Here is a 16,741-nt window from a genome sequence, read left to right as displayed (position 1 = left end):
TTTTAATAAAAAAAAAAAATTAACTAGTCTTTACCAGAGGATTAATTATTACAAAAACTGAAACATTAAAAAAAAAACAGTAAAAATAAAAGACAGAACCCCACATGCTTCTTTAGAGAAGCATTACATATTGGGAAACTAATCTGTTGACTGGATATTAATATCCAGTACACATTTCAAAATTCATTACTTCTTAAAAGAGCTCTGCAATTAGTTTTCCAATTCTGATTTTAAAGACTAATATGCTGGTTTCTAACATGCCACATTAAGTAGTGTGAAAGTATATATAGGAACCAACCACAAAATATTCCAGGATCACATTATTGCCATGCTGGTTTAATTTCTTTTTAGCCACGTGCCACTTCATAAAAGGAATATTCCAGCTTCAAGTGCATATGCAAGACAGACACAGTGTTTCAGGTTGCCATTCGCATACTGACTGTATCGAGAAACATCTCATTCTAGATAATAATCAACAAAAGCAATGCCTATCGGAATCTTTCCTCTATGTCCTTTACCCACACTGCAAGGGCATTCAAGAAAAGGAACTGGAGTCTAATCTTTAACTTAAACACTAGATGGAGCCCACTTCCCAAGACTGAAAAATGAAAGCTCTCCTTACAGCAAATTCTTAACCAGCCTATTGCAATATCTGGTCATGCATAAACATGACAGAACTCAAACAGCTGCGGTGACTGTCATTACTGCAAAAACATATACTGGCCAGCAATTATATCTCTGCGTAAAGAGACAGGCTTTAATACTGGGCAACCGCAAAAGAACTTGTATTCCTCTACAGATACATTAACTTGGTGTAGAAGACCCGCAATACTTGAATAAACTAGGCACATATGGATTTTTAAAGTACTATATGACAAACGTAATGCTGGGTTGAGAGAACTATGACTGAGTCTGATCTCTTTGACACTACTGATTCTGACTGTACGAGAATTTTGCACACATAAATTTATATTAAAGAGGAAGAATCCTTTTCCAATCAGTTTGAATCAGTTCTAACAAGAGAGCTCATTTGTGACATTTGATAAAACACCATCTCTCAAATGAAACATACCACATGTTTAACTAGAGATAAGTGAACGTTGGTGTTAAAAATAGGATGCAACACCACCAAACCTCAGTACAACTATTCTGGCGAGAAAGAAAAAGAGAGCCAATTTCCAAGATCCAACTTGAGCAGCCTCACAGTTACTAGATAAATCCATTTATCTCAGGTTTCACCACAAACAACTGCCACTTCTGCAGTATTTTGACTGCGCTCTGGACTGCCTTCACAATGCAAAGGGCAGGCAGAAATTGCAGGCAGACAACCCTTGGCCTTTCCTTAGCTTGCCGAAGGACATGCTCGCAGGAACAGCTAAAAGCCAAGCAGACAATAAAGTTGTGCAAAGCCTCAGATGCGATTCCCAGCAATGCAATTCTGCTGACAGCCGAGCTATAGCTGATTGCTTTAACCTTTGCTCAGTCCGGGCCACTGCCTTCACCTAACTCTTTTCCTAACAAACCTATGGTAATAGCTTCATCAAGGTTAAGATAAGCGCAAAGGCAGTTACAAACAGCGATCCATCCTGCTCAAACAAAATTAACCACAGTAACCCAGCTTGCCTTAGGACATTTTCTGAATCACCTGGGAGGAGAGATGAAGGAAGTTATTACTAACCACCAACTTGGATCCTAACTGCAATTGCCAGAAGGAAAAATACAGTGTCTATGAAGAAAGGTGCAACTTCTCCCTAACAGATCCTACTTGCTCCCTATTTCCGTGGAAGATCTACATAGCACATTTTCTTGGTCCCACATCCCTGTGGATGAAAGCTGGTCTTCAGGATCTTGTGGATTACTGCTGTGATGTTTTGAAACCAAACAAAGGTCTTCAAACACAAGATCTGCTGCTAGGAGATCGTGGCTTGTAATCATCATCATGCTGACAAGTGACCACTTGACTCCACCAAAGAACACGCACGGGCTGATGTTCACATCTGCCTGGGCTGTCTGTCAGACCCAGGGCTTGCAAACAAACTTGCTGCTGCCATAAAAGCAACGGGCTTTCCAGCTGTAGCAAGCATACAGTCAGCTCAAACGTTAATACATCTGTTTATGAATATCCTAGTTTAGTCACATTACATTATGTATGTTTTCCAAAACACTTGAATGGAACATGCGTCTGCTCTCAGACGGGCAGATTGCTTTATGCCTTAGCTTTGGTTTTTTGGTTGTTTTGTTTTGTTTAAAAAGTGGGTATAGCAAGCACCTAACATTTCTTTTAAAAGCAAATCTGAAAATAATTAGCATTTGTTTGGCACTTGACCTAAAACCGTCTGGGAGAACACGCCCATCTACTTCCACAAGCTTTTGGTTCAATACAACAGGGACTTTATTAGCAGGAAGAGTATCTCAACAACCACACAAATTAAGTGTCAGCAAAAGGAGGAGACAATCGAAGTACCAGCCACAGTTGCAGGTTTGACTTAATAGTAATGTTTAACTACTTCCTTATCACAATCTTCCTGTACAACTATAATTTAGGAACCTTTGCCACTGTAATTTTCTCTGCTTCATTTTCTTTACAGCTATGCTTTTATGTGTCAGACTAAATACTTGTTCATCAGCACTATTATCCATGCAACAACTGAAAATGAACAGCTATGGGGGAAAAAAAATGGAAAAGAAGAAATACAAAAGCTTTGCATATGTGTAAAAAATTAAAATAGAAGGCAAATTACTCAGCGTAGTACTCGAGGCTGGAGGAAAAGTGGACATAAAGTCACAATAGTTACATGAACGTAACTCTGAAGACAGTCACTGTGCAGGTACATGGAGCGGCGTGGTTACAGTCAAGGTAAAGTTAAGGCTAAAATCTAAAGCTTTTAGTTTCTCACAGCAATAATTGTGATAGCTTTCAGCCTCTGAACATGGAAGGGACAAGACATTGTGACCTCGCTGGGACTTTACCCACTGACCACACCCCATCACAGCTGGCGCACGACAGGAAAAAATGACAGTTCACTTGCTGCATGAGTGGAAGCAGATGGGATAGTGGTACAAAAAAAAAGTGAAAAAAAATAAGTGAAAGCCTTTGAAATCCCACTTGGAGTTACTAACTGTTGCTTTCCATATTCACCTGCATTGCCTCCAAACACAAAGAAGGAAAGTCAATCTGTAAATGAATTCCCTTCTGGGAGGAACAAAAAGCCAACAAAACCAGAAATACAATAGAAAAACTGAGATCGGGTTAAACACATTCATTCACTCATGCGTTCATAAGCCATACCCTACTATTAGCGCCTTTTGTACATTTTATGTTTGTTTTCAAGTGTTTGCTGGACTAACTCCTATGTTGCAGGCCATCTTCCTGAAAATGCAAAGCATTATTCGGGGGGTTGTTTAAACCATTAGCAGTCCTTTGCTCCTCCAAAGCCACTGTGGTCATCGCTGACCCATCCACACTCCTCTTCATAGGCTCGCCTATTTCATCCTGCAAGGTTGCCTCGGTATCTTGACCACTTCTGTCTTCCCCCACCTTTACAGGAGCTCTGTTTGGCTTCACATCACCACCCGTAAGCACCTACCTCACATTGGGGAGCTGACTCCCGTTCAGTCCAATCAACCATAGGTTTTAATCTGCCTCCTATTTGCACTCCCACATAATTTTTGAAGGCCTGGGAATAGCCATAGCCCAATCTTTTAAAAAAAAACAACAACTAAACAAAAAATCCCCTAAAGACTGGAAGCCTTAAACATGAAGAATCTAGTTCTCCTGAAGCCTGCTCCCACAAAGTAAGTGAGGTTTGTCAACTGATATAAACAAAAGTCAACTGATTATTTCCAAAGTTTTGGAAGCGAACGATACAGCTACTGTTGGTGTAAAACAAATAGCATACAGTTTCTTCAGAAGCAGCAAGTGGCAGGTTTTAATTGCTTTGCGCAATTAAAAACCAAAAGCAACAAACATTCAGAGGCGGCCCCAGACGGCACTCCAGAATGAGCCTGGCCAGATGCTGCATTCCTCCTCCTCCTGTTACAACAGCCACCGCCAGCCTTGCCGTTATCACAACGCCCTCCATGACCCTGCCGCTTTACTCTTCTTCCAAGCATAAAGACCCTATTCAAGTGTTTTTTAATGGATGACAGGCTAATTCAGGCTAGAAGGGACCTTGGGAGGTCTCTGGTTCAGGCTCCAGCTCCAAGCAGGGTCAGCTGTGAGATCCAACCGGGTTGCTCAGGGCTTTGTCCAGTCAGGTGTTGAAAACCCCCAAGGATGGAGACTGCACAGACTCCCTGGGCAACCTGTGCCCCTGCCTGGCCAGCTGGCCTCGGGGTGAAAAAGCTTCTCCCTGTAACCAGTGTGAACCTCCCGTTTCAACTGGTGCCCACTGTCTCTTCGCCTTCCACCATGCACTGCTGGGAAGAGCCTAGGGCAACATCAGTTCTACTCTTTTTGTGACAGGAAAGGAAATCTTTCCTTACACTTTAGCTCTGATATTTATCTGTTTATGCAAAGTATGCTTTGCTCTTTGGTTTAGATTACCGTTTCAGATTTTAACTTTGCTAACTGCATTTGCCAAAAATTCAAATATAACCAAATCAGAGCAAAAGTGAAAAATAAACCTAAGAATAAAACTTGGGTGGAAATGCTCATCCATGTGATCACATGAAACTTCCCCTGATGTGCCGTGGTGATGGCAGCTCTTCAGCGCTCATATTACTGCATTTCCAGATATCAAAGCAGCATCTCTTTATATAGGTGCAACACAAGAGCCAGTTATTTGTGTACATTACAAAATAAGCTTAAAAAGCAAGACACATGCTGAAGCAAAGCCATGAAAAATGCACTCTGCCAGTTTTCAGACTCAAAGAGTTTTGAGTAGTGCGTCCATCACAGTAAATATGCATTACTTCTGTTCCTGGGCACAGGACCTATTACTCTCTCAGGCTGATCAAGGCTTCTTAGCACATCAAAGCACAGCAATCTGAAGCAGCAGCCCACTTACAGACCATACTGCCACTCAGTTACCAAACTACCATGTACCAGTCATGCACAAGGCTTCTTAACTGCACTCCTAAGCCATGCTGTTGAGGAATAAACGATATATAACTGGAACTAAGAGACGAGAAAAATGCAGCAGTGCAACATATGTTCATCCCGCCTGAAAGGTCATATGAAATGTGATTAGTGACATTATCCTCCAGGACTCTGAATATTGCCTTGAGACAAGGGCTTTCCGGCATAAGCTGTGGATCAATAAAAAGGATTAAGCAGCAATACTTCGGAAATGCTCAAAAGCAAAATATCAGGTTTTAGCTCAGATTTCTCCAAAGCTGTGCCTGAGAAGAAACTCTTAAGACCTATCTTTCAGTCTCAGGCTCTTTGCATCAGTGCAAGACGCAGCTGCTGCAGACTGTGCACATTCAAGAGACCGAAAAAGAAGGAGAGGGAGAGAGGTGATGCCACCCCCCCCCCCCCCGAAGGGGTGTGCACCAGCTAAACCCGGCTGCAATCTGTCGGAGAGCAGCCAGCACACAGCCTCACACTCACTCCTACACCTTACCCGGGACACTCTTACACGACACTACTCTTACACCACAGCGGGGACACTCGCATCTCCCTGGGACGGGACAGGTAGCCAATGCCGTGCCCAAATCATATTTGCCTTCTCCCTCAAAACTTAAGGCTGTACTTAAGTGAGGTTGTCACTACACAGGTGAGAGGTGAAGCAAGTTGTTTTCCTTAATTGAGCCTATTAGTAGTAACGAGTCACTCCTGATAGGTCTAAATAGCTCAGAGATAAATCCCAAGGCTGCTAAGCTGCCAACCACCTCCAGTTAGTGCTCAGAGGCAGCTTTATTCCTACGGACAACACTGTGAGAATACAGCCACCTCCAGCCATGCTTCTGGAGCAGATCTACAGGCTGATATGTTTTCCCTACAGCTGTCCAGTCACCTTGAATTGAAAGTCCAAAGTGCCAGAGCCTCATCCTCAGGCAGCAACAGTGGGTACCCCCAGACTGGCATTCTACAGGTCAGCCATCTGCATGTGAGTAAAGAGTATGACCCTGAGAGAGCTTTGTGCCTCTCTTTTTTAAATTAAAAAATAATAATAATAATAATCATCTCACCAGAGACTACTTGGGGTGGAAATCCTTTTCATGGAAAATTCTGGTACAATGTTTAATGCAAACACACGATCAACGCATCATCAACATCACAGGCAACACTGGTATTAAGAACAGTAAGGAGAACTGCACAGTGCTTTTCGGAAAAGCTATCCAATGAATTAATCATCTTCTGTCTGAACTATTTGCAGAAACAACTGAATAAGCCAGAAAAGAAAAATTAAAATGTTCTAAGCTGTTGCTTCACAGTGTGTCTTACAGAAAAGTAATTTAAAAATTATTACAAAAGCAGTAACACTCAATCTCATAAAATGACACTATTTCAAATTAATCCACTGCATGTTAATTCACCTTCGCCAACAATAATACAGAACAAGGAAAAAAAAACCCACTCCATCAAAAAAAGAGTTGAAATTCAGTAAGCTTTGCCTGTTGCTTCCACAAAACCAACATCCCAAAAGCAGACTTAGCTTTCATCAAGCTCAACTTCCAACAAATAACACTCCTCCTATTTCTCCCAAGCAAGCATAAGTAAGTGAAACTAATATTGCAGACTCACCAAAATCATCCGTATTCCAGAAGGCAGCAGTTTGTCCAGTTTGTGAAGTCCATGGTTGCAGCATGGTCACGGCAATCAGCAGGAAAATGAAGGGAAAAAGAAGAAAAAAAAAAATCTTGAGATTCAATGAACAACACGACACTACTTTTTTCTGTAAAGTCTGCATTACAGAATAGTTTCAGGTAACTCAACATACACCCACACCCTCAACTTACTTTAAGAAGAAAGAAAATAAACAAAATAGCAACATTGTATTGATAAAAGAATAATAATTACAGTCTAATAACTATCTGTCAAGGCTGGCCTCATAAGGAAGATTTTGTGAGGGGGAAAAATGTATTTTAAAAAAAATCAAATCTTTCACTGTACCTCCCCCCATCAGGCAGTAACAGGTGGGCAACATCACATACAGAAAAGGTATATGATTTTCTCATACTGCTGACATTTCTAAATCCTTGAGGAGGAGATGTAACATTTGGCAAGGAAGGAAGTCAAAACTGCCACAGGCCACAGCAACTGCTCATTTTCAGAATCCTCAGTCAAGGATGGGGGACTGATAATTTATTCTTTGCAATTAAGGGGGCTTGCAGCCTACCCCACAGCTAAGTATCTATGAACAGCCACACATCTGCAAATTGTCAAGAACACCCAAGCTGAAATAAAAGGTTTTTTTTGGATTTGGACCTCAAACAGCACCCAGGTGACCAAACCCAGTAAGTGTCACTTGTCCCCTATTAATAAAAAGCCAAAGAATAAATTTTACATCTTTCCCAGGCTCAATGTTATTTTCTTCTGGCAACGGCTCCAAAACATTTGACCGATTTAGCATTTGGTTTTTTACTTTTTTGTTTGGTTGGGGCCTTTTACTATTATTCCTTTGGAGAAGGAATGCTTCAAAGGCATCTGTACAAAATGCCAATTGCTATGGGTTAACCTAAACAAACTGCACGGTGTGTATGTTATGGCAGTGAAAGGCATGCTTTTCTTTCGACTAGAGAAGCCAATTGCGTTTGCAAGCTCAGGAGGAGCGCAAGGTCCCGAGTGCAGAGACACCAAAGGAGGAGAGCGCTGAAGCCTGAAGTGGAGAGGAGGCGGCGGCCACCTTCTCCCGGCAGCTGTATGATCCATCAGATTGACCATGGTGCAAACAGCACCAAGGCTGACGAGATGCCAAGAAGCCAACGGTCATTGCAAAGTCTCTCACAACAGATTGGGATATCTTCCCGTTTCATACGTTTTGACCATCCAAATTCTTCAAACCAGCTGTTCTCAGGAATACAGATATCCTCACAACGCAATGATCTTCTGCCTGGTCCCTGAGAAGGGGCCTGGGGCCAGGGCAGCATTTTGGCCTCCAGAAATCCCAAGGCAGGGTAGGAAGGCAGTGAACCACCTGCACAGACCCTGGTAGGGTTTCTTCTTGATCCTTGTAGAAACCATGCCATATGAAGGCAAATTTATCTGTTGGTGTCAAAAAGGAAAACATAACTGGCACAGACGACTAATTTGCAGCCCCCCTATGGATAACGGCTGATGAGTTACCTCCTCCTCTGCCTCCACGGCCCATTAATAAGACAGCACGAAAGTCTGCAGAAGGATGATGAGTGCTCATGTATTTATCACTTTGCTAGCAAGCAACTTTTTCTGTTGCTGTTTTTGTAGGAGTGCTTTGACAGAAGGAGTTCTTCCAACGCCTTCACGTGAAGAATATTGGAGAGGAAAGGGAAAAGAGATTGCAAAGGATTTGCCTTAATTTCTGATTTCTCTTGTCAGTCTTGCGAACCACAGTCCTTCCCCAGAGATGTGACCATGCACCATTACTGTCAGCGTGACTGCAGCGACAGATTGCCCTCAAGATACTACCTGCCTTTTCCCTCTACAAGGGAAGATGAGATTACTGGAAGGACATTTTTCCTGGAGCAGACATGACTCCAAGGTAGTCCCAAGGACTGTAATGGCCATTGAGTGACCTGACTAAATGCAGGACTTCAAATTAAGGAAAGTGAGATTTTGATGGTGGCATGGAACAAGATGAACATTAATGAACTTATCAGGAGATGAGAGGTCAAGAGGTCACAGGAAAGCAGATGTTGAGTAGGTGGGAACACCAGGAAATGTGCTGTGCAAAAAGAGGAGGAAGGATGTATGGATGAATCAAAACTGGCAGAATTCGAGCAGGAGAGCTGCCTAACTAGTTTATTTAGGATGGGGAGGGGACAGGAGAGAGGGATAGTAGTGCAGCACCCCCCTTGACAATACTGCGTATGCATTTCTGAGTGAAAACAAGAGGTGGTTGTTGAAGTTTGGCACATTATAAAGGGGCAGCTTTCCATTAACAGCTCAGAAGGGTTGGGGGGGGGAGAGGGGGAAGTCACGATATGCCATGATGGGATGGATGAATGGATGGGATGTAAATTGCCTTGTGCTCTGCAGCAGCATCCACTGCCTACACTACATGTCAGTTGCTTGGGTCAGGGTGAGGAGAGATACATTAGAGCAAGACCACAGAGACGTTTTGCATTCCCCTTGCTCCTCTTCATATGATATTTTTGCATGACACTGGTTATGAAACTGAAAACGTTGGTTCAGCCTCAGGCAGCAATTTTAGGGTCAATTGCTTCTTCACCAGACACTGAAATCACAATTTTTCAAGCATCAAATTAACTATGAATGTTTTAGGGGACAGTGGACTTCAGTTATGCATTATTACTGTGGGTCTCCCTCCTCAAAAGCCTATATTGTAATCCCTTTTGATATGCCAGGTGCTTTTTTTTTTTTTTTTTTTTGCTAGAATCGCACTTTAAGATGAACTCTGCAATTACACTACCTGATTTTTCCCCATCAACTCATTCCCAACTGTTACACGCTCTCCAGCATACAGATCTCAAGTGGTGGAATACACTTTCAAAACCATGTGAAGCATTTTATCCATTTATCACAAAAGTACATCAATATAGGTTTTCCAGCTGAAAGCTTTTGAAAGTTTCCTCAAAACTTTTATGGTTCAGCTTGGATGCGTTCCTAATCCACAGGCAGGGTAAAAGACTCATCTGGCACAAGTGCACCACGAAATAAATAAACAATAAAGCCTTAATGAGGTTAGCTGTCCAATAAAAACCTAAAAACCAGGGCTATGCATCTTTCCCTAATACTGTCAGTACAATACAGAACAACTACAAGCCTTGATGCTGCAACTGATTTCACTCTGGATCCAGCTGAATCAAACTGGTATTTAAACAACATCCCAGCCAATGCTCCAGCACGCTAGGAGAGATGGAAACTAATGGAAATTGGAAAGCCATTGCTGGGGATGATGTCAGATTTGGATTTACAATGTCACCTGCCAGTGGAAGTTCTATGACAGAATCAAACTTTTATATATTACTCTTCTATACCGACATTATTAAAATGTGAATATGAAAAAGTGTTCTTTAAAATGGAAAAGACCATCCAGCAATAGCCTGCAAATTCTATGCATCTTCAGCTAATATAAATGAAGAAGTGCTATTTTGTACCAAAATGGGATGCTCATAAAACTTCATGGAAATAAGGTAATTGAACTGAGAAACAATGAAATCAGCAGTGCTATGGAGATTTAACATTTAAGAGATACATAACACAAAGTTGAGTTTGGTTTGTCAGGTCTCCATTTCAGGTCTACAGCTGTACCTCCCCAGCTTGCTATCTGACCATCGGGACAACTGTGAAAGCTTACCACATCACGAGCAATGAGCCATACAACTGAAAATTCCCAGTTGCTTTCAGTAAAGTGAAGGCAGCATTAAACATCAGCAGTATCAAAATCTCGCCTCTGTCCTTGCAATATAAAACCCAAGTGCTATTTGAGTTTCACAAAACACAAGCTGTGGCAAGTCCTCAGAAAGTGAGAAACTTCAGGTCATAGCAAGGTTTCGTAGCTTCACCCAAGAACATCTCTATGAAAAAGCCATAGACCCATATGTAAACAAACATATACATAAACATAGTATATGTACGTATACACACACAAATACATACATATATATAAAAATTATATATAATTTATATAAAGTGTGCTCATCACCCAGCAGGTGGCACTCGTACCACAAGCTCCTGAGGCTGGAGCACTGTGGGAGGCTGTGAGCCTCTACAGCAGGCACCATCTTCCTGAAAGGTAAAACCACCACGGGCATGAAAGTGTGTCCACCACCCTTTTGCAAGACTTGAAGTGTCAAGTCCAGCACCTGGGTCAAAATCCCATTAAGCTTACTGGCCAGGCACCACCTCCATTAATTCCCTCAACAGCTGCAAGACTCCACTGCTGCTAATTTTCAAGTGCTCTTGCAGCCTTTCCAGAAAAGTAGCATTTTGGGGACTGACAGGGTTGTGGAATATTTTCGACGTAGATGCATCACATTATGATGTCAAGAACAATACAATTAAATGTAAAGCTTCCTTCAGACTTCATCACTTCTTTTCTCCATTTACCACACCCAAGTAGCTTTCAATTAGTCCCACTAATAATTTGGGCTTTTGAAGATCTCATGAATGAGCAAATCAGAACTGGCAGAGGAAATGCTGTTTTCCTTTGATTAAAATTGAAGACTTGTTTTCACCCATGACTTAAGCATCACTATCATATATACATTCTTAATACACCTCTTCTTCATTTGAGTGGTGCTTCAACTTCAGCTGAGTGGGTTTGTTTTTAAAAAAATATTTTCCCTTCAAATTCAATATTCCACCCATCTCCCTTCCCTCTTTTTTAAAAACAAACAAACAAAAAAAAACCCAAACAGTTTAGAAGCATCAATTTGAAAACATCAGCTCTGCATGGAGCAGTGCTGTTTCCCGTAAGAGCATGCCTCGTGTCAGATTGAAAGATGCCTTTCCAAGGTCATTTCATGTTCCAATGGGTTTGTTATGAAGTTGCGGAACGGCAGATAAGGTTGCGCGAGATAGTAAAGTGCCTTCCTAAGCTCATTCTGGGCAGTAATGTGCAACTAATATTTGAGCAAGGGACTTCTATAGCATTTACCTCTGAAAGAAACTTCATATGCTGAGATAAATGCTGCTGCAGGCAGGACAGGAGTAGTACTGAGATACCGATAATCTGTTTTCCTGCTATCTCGCAATTAAAAAAAAAAAGCCACAGAAAAGGCCATTTTCTTGACAAATTTACATTAACTGCAAATGTTTATGGCACTTGGCAAAGGTCGGGGGTAGTTCTAGAAACATTAGCGGGTATCTCTTCAGGAAGTTTTGTTGAAATACACGAGCTTTTGTAATAATGAGAATTTGACGTTAAAAACTGATCAATTCAGAATCAATAGTGATGCCTCCAAGTTATGAGAAAAAAGGAAGCCAAAGTAGCTCCCTATTAGGTACCAGGGCTAACAATTTCCGAGGTTAAAAAGGAAAAAAAAAAACAAACCAAAACAAAACAACACAAAGCACATCTAAGAATGTTTCTTTGAAAGTCTTGTAGTTACAGTGTGAGGGATAATGACCCAGTGTTTTCCGACTGCTTCTAATATAGCCCGAAAATGGAGGAAACCATATAACAGCATCCTCTTAGCAAGCTTTTAATACTGCCTGAGCCTATCCCAAACTCTGAAAGAAGGTAAGCATCTGGCAGCACACTGAATTGCGTGCCACCATTTCAGCCATCATACCAGGGACTAAATCCTTCCCTGGAAAGAACAGGGGAACAAGCATATGAACTCTAGACAGAGGAAAAAAAAAATCCTTCTCACAAATGGTTAGCTACATCTTAACGAGGTTTAAAGCTTGATGAAGGATCACCAATTTGGGATTCAAAAATGCAAGCACTTGGCATTGAAACGCCTCTAGGAAAGGGGTGTTGGGGGGTGGGGGGATGGTGTTTTTTCAAGTCCCGAATGAGCATTTTGGGGGTCCAACAGCCTGTCATGAAAAATTAGAAAAATGGCCACCCAGCACTGAACTGTGCACAAAATGCAGAATTTCGGTGCTTCCAGTTCTGCATTGCACCCTGCACTCCCAGCCCTAGCATTCCCATATTCCCACACGCTCCCAAGCAGCCCCGGCACCCCCTCCACACCGCTTCCCGCTGGCGGGGAGCGTGGGACCACGGATCCCAAAGCCCCATCTGCGACCACTCCCGGGGCTCTATTACTACTACTTTTAATTTTCCTGCTGGTATCACATTTCTAATGAGCTGCTGTTACAACAGAAATGTAAATGCCGCCGGCTGAGTAGTTCTGGTATTTTTTAAACATCCGAAAATGTACAGAAAAGGGGGTACCTTTCTTATGAGGCCACCTCATAAATACCAGCTATTAAACACTGTTAACGCTAAAGACGCACCGACCCCGCCGGCCGCCCGCAAAACCTTGCGGCTTCATCAGGACTGGCCCCAAGCCTACACTAAACCACCCCAAAAACGGGCTTCAGCACCGGCTGAGCTTACCAGCAGATGTTCCCCCGGCCGCGCTCCAGCCTGCGCGGCGCAGCGCGGCGCAGCTCGCCCCGTCCGTCCGTCCGTCCCCCCCCGCCTTCCGCAGCCGCCCCCGCCGCGCACCGCGCAAAGCCCCTAACTTTGCGGCCGCCGCTGCGCCCCAGCCCCCCGGGCGGATCCTCCGCGGGAGATGCCGCGCTCCGCGGAGGGGAGAGAGGCGGAAAGGGTGGCTGAGGGACAGGCTGCCGCCTGCGGCGCTCCCGCCCCGCACCGCCCGGCCACGCACATCCCGCGCCGCCCCGCGGGCCGCGAGTCCGCTCCGCCGCCGGGGAGGGGGCGAGCCGTGCCCCAGGGCACCCCGAAACGACCCACGTCGGAGGGGAGGGCGGGTACACGACGACGGGACGGACGACGGGACACCCCAAACAGCCAAAAGCAAAAAGGCGGGGGGAGGGGGAAAACGGCGAAGAGGCGACCCGGCGCCGCAGACCCGCGGCCCCCCCCCGCGCAGCGGCGCGGAGCGGTGCGCAGCGGCACGGCGCCCCGCGGGGGCGGCCGGGGCAGCGCACGCCCCTCGGCCCTCCCCGTTGACCTCAAGCCAAGGACAGCTCGGCGGTCCCGCTGCGCATCGCGAACCCGGCGGGGCGTGCTGCGCTGCGCCGCGCCGGGCCGGGCCGGGCCGGGCCGGGCGGTGGTAAGGGCGGCGCGGGGAAGCGAGGGGAGCGGGGGCCGGCGGCTCCTCACCTGAGCCTGAGCCTGCCCCGGGAGGTGTTCTCCGCCGCCGCCGCCGCTGCGGGAGGCGCCTCCTCCCGCTCTCCGCCGAGAAGTCTGGCGCGGACAGCCGCGGCCCGCCGAAGTTACGCGCTGCCGCGGAGCCGGGCTCCCACCTGCAGCGCCCGGCAGACTCCGGCAGCCGGTACGGCTCGGCTCGGCTCGGCTCGGCTCGGCACCGCGCGGCTCGGCCCGCCCCCCCCGGCTCCCGATTGGCGGCGCCGCTGCCGCCGCCCCGCCTCCGCCCTCCCGGAGCGCCCGCGGGGGCGGCCGGGGCGCGGGGTGGGCAGCGGGGGCCGAGCCCCCTCCGCCCGCCGAGCTGGGGGGCGGGAGCAGGTGAGGAGCGGAGCGGGGCATCAGCTCCTCCTGCCCCCCACCCCATTTTTTGCCCTTTCTGGGGCGGGGAAGGGGGGGAAATAATAAAAGCGGTTCCGTGACGTTACTTTGTGCCATCGTTTCGTGCCATTAGGCACGTGAGGAGCCCGCTGCCGCGGCCGGCGCTGAGCGGCTGCGAGGCAGGCGCTGCCGCCGGGTCCGGACGAGTTGAACACGGTCGTTAAGTCCCGGAGGAGGCGGCGGTGGCCGGGCAGGGTGTCACAGGGTGAGCTCTCCCTCCGCGAGAGACCCGGGGAAGCCACAAACTTCTTTGCAACAGCTGAAGGACGGGGCCAGGTGAGCGGCCTCAGGGCTTCCTGAGACACGCTGCCCGCCAGAAAACCCAAGCACCCCATCCTTTCGCTCTCCTTCCCTCAACAGCCCAGAGCAGTTACCTGTTTTTCTTCTTTAAATTACGAGCAGCCCTTGCACCAGTGCACTCTAGAGACAGAGAAGGACAGCGTATAGCAGGTGTGGGACAGAAAGGAGAGTACAGCTGCGCTGGTGGCAGTGTGAAAAGGCAGTTTCCAGGTGGTGGGAATCCCCCTTCGGGTTTGGGAGCAACCACCCTGAACCTCTGGAGAAGTGAGGTCACAGGTCTGCGAACACAACTATCCCAGGATGGGAAATCCTCAGCCACATTCGGAGGTGGTGGGGAAACTCCCGCGGAAGTGAGAAACTTCCTGGAGAGAAGCATACGGAGGAAGAACCAGAACCGCTCAGGGCTGACTTGTCTCTGGCAAAGCGGTTGTGAGGTATCCTGCCAGGCGGCGGGAAGAGTGTTCCTAGGCCAGCCGCTTTGGGTGTCATGCCTAAGTCATTAACGCCAAGATTATACCTGACCCTGCCGAGGTCTGTAGGTCACGACGAGGCTGACTTATCCCCTGTGGGAGGCAGCCAGAATCGCCGCATTTAGAAAGCCTGTCGGCTACCCAGGGCCGGCGCTTAATGCCCAGCAAATCCTGCCGTCCAGCGGCAGGGAAGGCTGTCTCCCTTCCCCGAGCCGAGCGGCAGGGGCAGGCGGGATCCCTCCCAAATGCCACGGCGCAAGGCTGCGGTAGAAAGAGCTGCGGCGTCCCTTGGCGCTCAGCCAGGAGCGCCCGCTGGCACCTCTGCCTGAAGTTTGCCCGTGGTACAAATTATTGCTGAAATCTACCACGCGTAGTCTTAAGAGTTCAAAGGATACCCATGGGGGGAGATCTCCTTGTGAGGGGGGCACAGGCTGCCAGCCACCAGTGCCAAAGGTTGCAGTTCCAACGAGGAAATTTTTGCTCAGCATGCAAGATAATTTTCTGCGATAAGTTATGCTTAGGTCGGCTCAGCAAGAACATACTGCTATCAAAGGGAGTTGTGTGGCAAGCAGATTTCCTGGCTGCCTGCATTTTTTATTTTTTTTTAACTGGGGAGCTATGTACAGTTATTGACTTTTACTGCTTTTCAAATTGATATGCAAGACGTGATGGGCTCAAAGGAGCCAGAGGCAAAAATTTAGTTAAATAGCCTGACTTGGTTTTTCTGCTATATGGCAAAGCGTTCACAGAAACTAAAGTCCCAGGTCTATGGCAGGATGCACAGGATGGGGTGAGGGAGCTGGAACTCAGCCCTGGCCAATGCATCGGCAGAGGTCCACCAGCCGAGAGCCAGCAGCATCACAGCGGGGACACGGCTCCGGCTGGGGACGACGAGGCCAGGCTTCCCAGCTGGAGCAGCGCTGCAAGGTGAGGAGTGAAGCTGTGAGCAGGAAAGTGGCCTCAGTTGTGCCGCGCAGATTTCCACTGGCTATCACGGAAAGGACTGATGGTGCACCCCATGGTATAAGGGGTTTCTTACCTTTGCTAAGGTCGAGGGGGGCTCTGGGAAGAACCCAAGTGTGTAGAAGAAGTGCTATAAAATGAGTGCTAGGGGCGGGAAGGCTCCCAGGGGAAGCTGGTGCTCTGCAATGGATGGCAGCAGGTACCTGGGGCTTTAGGGAACTGGCTTCAGGCAATTCGGAAGCAATCGCCCAGCCTCGTTTCATTGGACAAAATGGCTGAAGCATATTTTGTTCCGCTGATGTGGGAAAAGGCTGCGCCAGTCCCTGTCGGGGATGCATTAATTAAAGGAACTAATGGCGAGTTCCTAAAATATCCATCGGAGTGATCAGGATGTCTGCTGAGAGAAATCTGACTTGCTGGGCTTCAAGTTGTGCCAAGTCATTGTGTTCATCAGGAAATGAGAGTGTTCTAGGGCAGGTAAAACAGAAATAAATCACACTGACCCTCCTCTGGTACTTTCTGCTCGTATTTCCAAAGCCGTGTTTCAGGAGGTGGCTTACGTACATTCGTTACGTATTTGCTTAATAGGCTGTAACAGCTCTGAGGCATTTTTTTGCTTATATTGTGGTTAATGCTTTTAGCACGTTGTATAGGAGTCTCTCATTACTAAAATCACCGTCCTAAGCACCCCTCTCTGAAATTCCCCTGCTAAGGATCCCTTGCAGAGGCTGC

General features: G+C 46.5%; 1 protein-coding gene across 3 annotated transcripts in view; it reads right to left on the bottom strand.

The window, feature by feature from the left end:
• The window catches only part of EPB41L3 (erythrocyte membrane protein band 4.1 like 3), a 141,125-nt gene extending 126,993 nt beyond the window's left edge, over positions 1-14,132 (bottom strand). Inside the window, exon 1 of one of the 3 annotated variants that reach the window (XM_075023046.1) lies at positions 13,854-14,132. The gene's annotated coding sequence lies outside the window, so the exon portion shown is untranslated. Of the gene's footprint in view, positions 1-6,524; positions 6,914-13,853 lie in introns of those variants that run through there. The other 2 variants (XM_075023038.1, XM_075023039.1) reach the window with 2 other exon arrangements.
• Between the last annotated feature and the right edge of the window lie 2,609 nt (positions 14,133-16,741).

The sequence above is a fragment of the Buteo buteo genome, chromosome 3, assembly GCF_964188355.1.
Source record: "Buteo buteo chromosome 3, bButBut1.hap1.1, whole genome shotgun sequence".
Lineage (NCBI taxonomy): Eukaryota > Metazoa > Chordata > Aves > Accipitriformes > Accipitridae > Buteo > Buteo buteo.
Note: the sequence above shows the minus strand (reverse complement) of the source record. Positions and strands in the feature narration are given on the sequence as shown.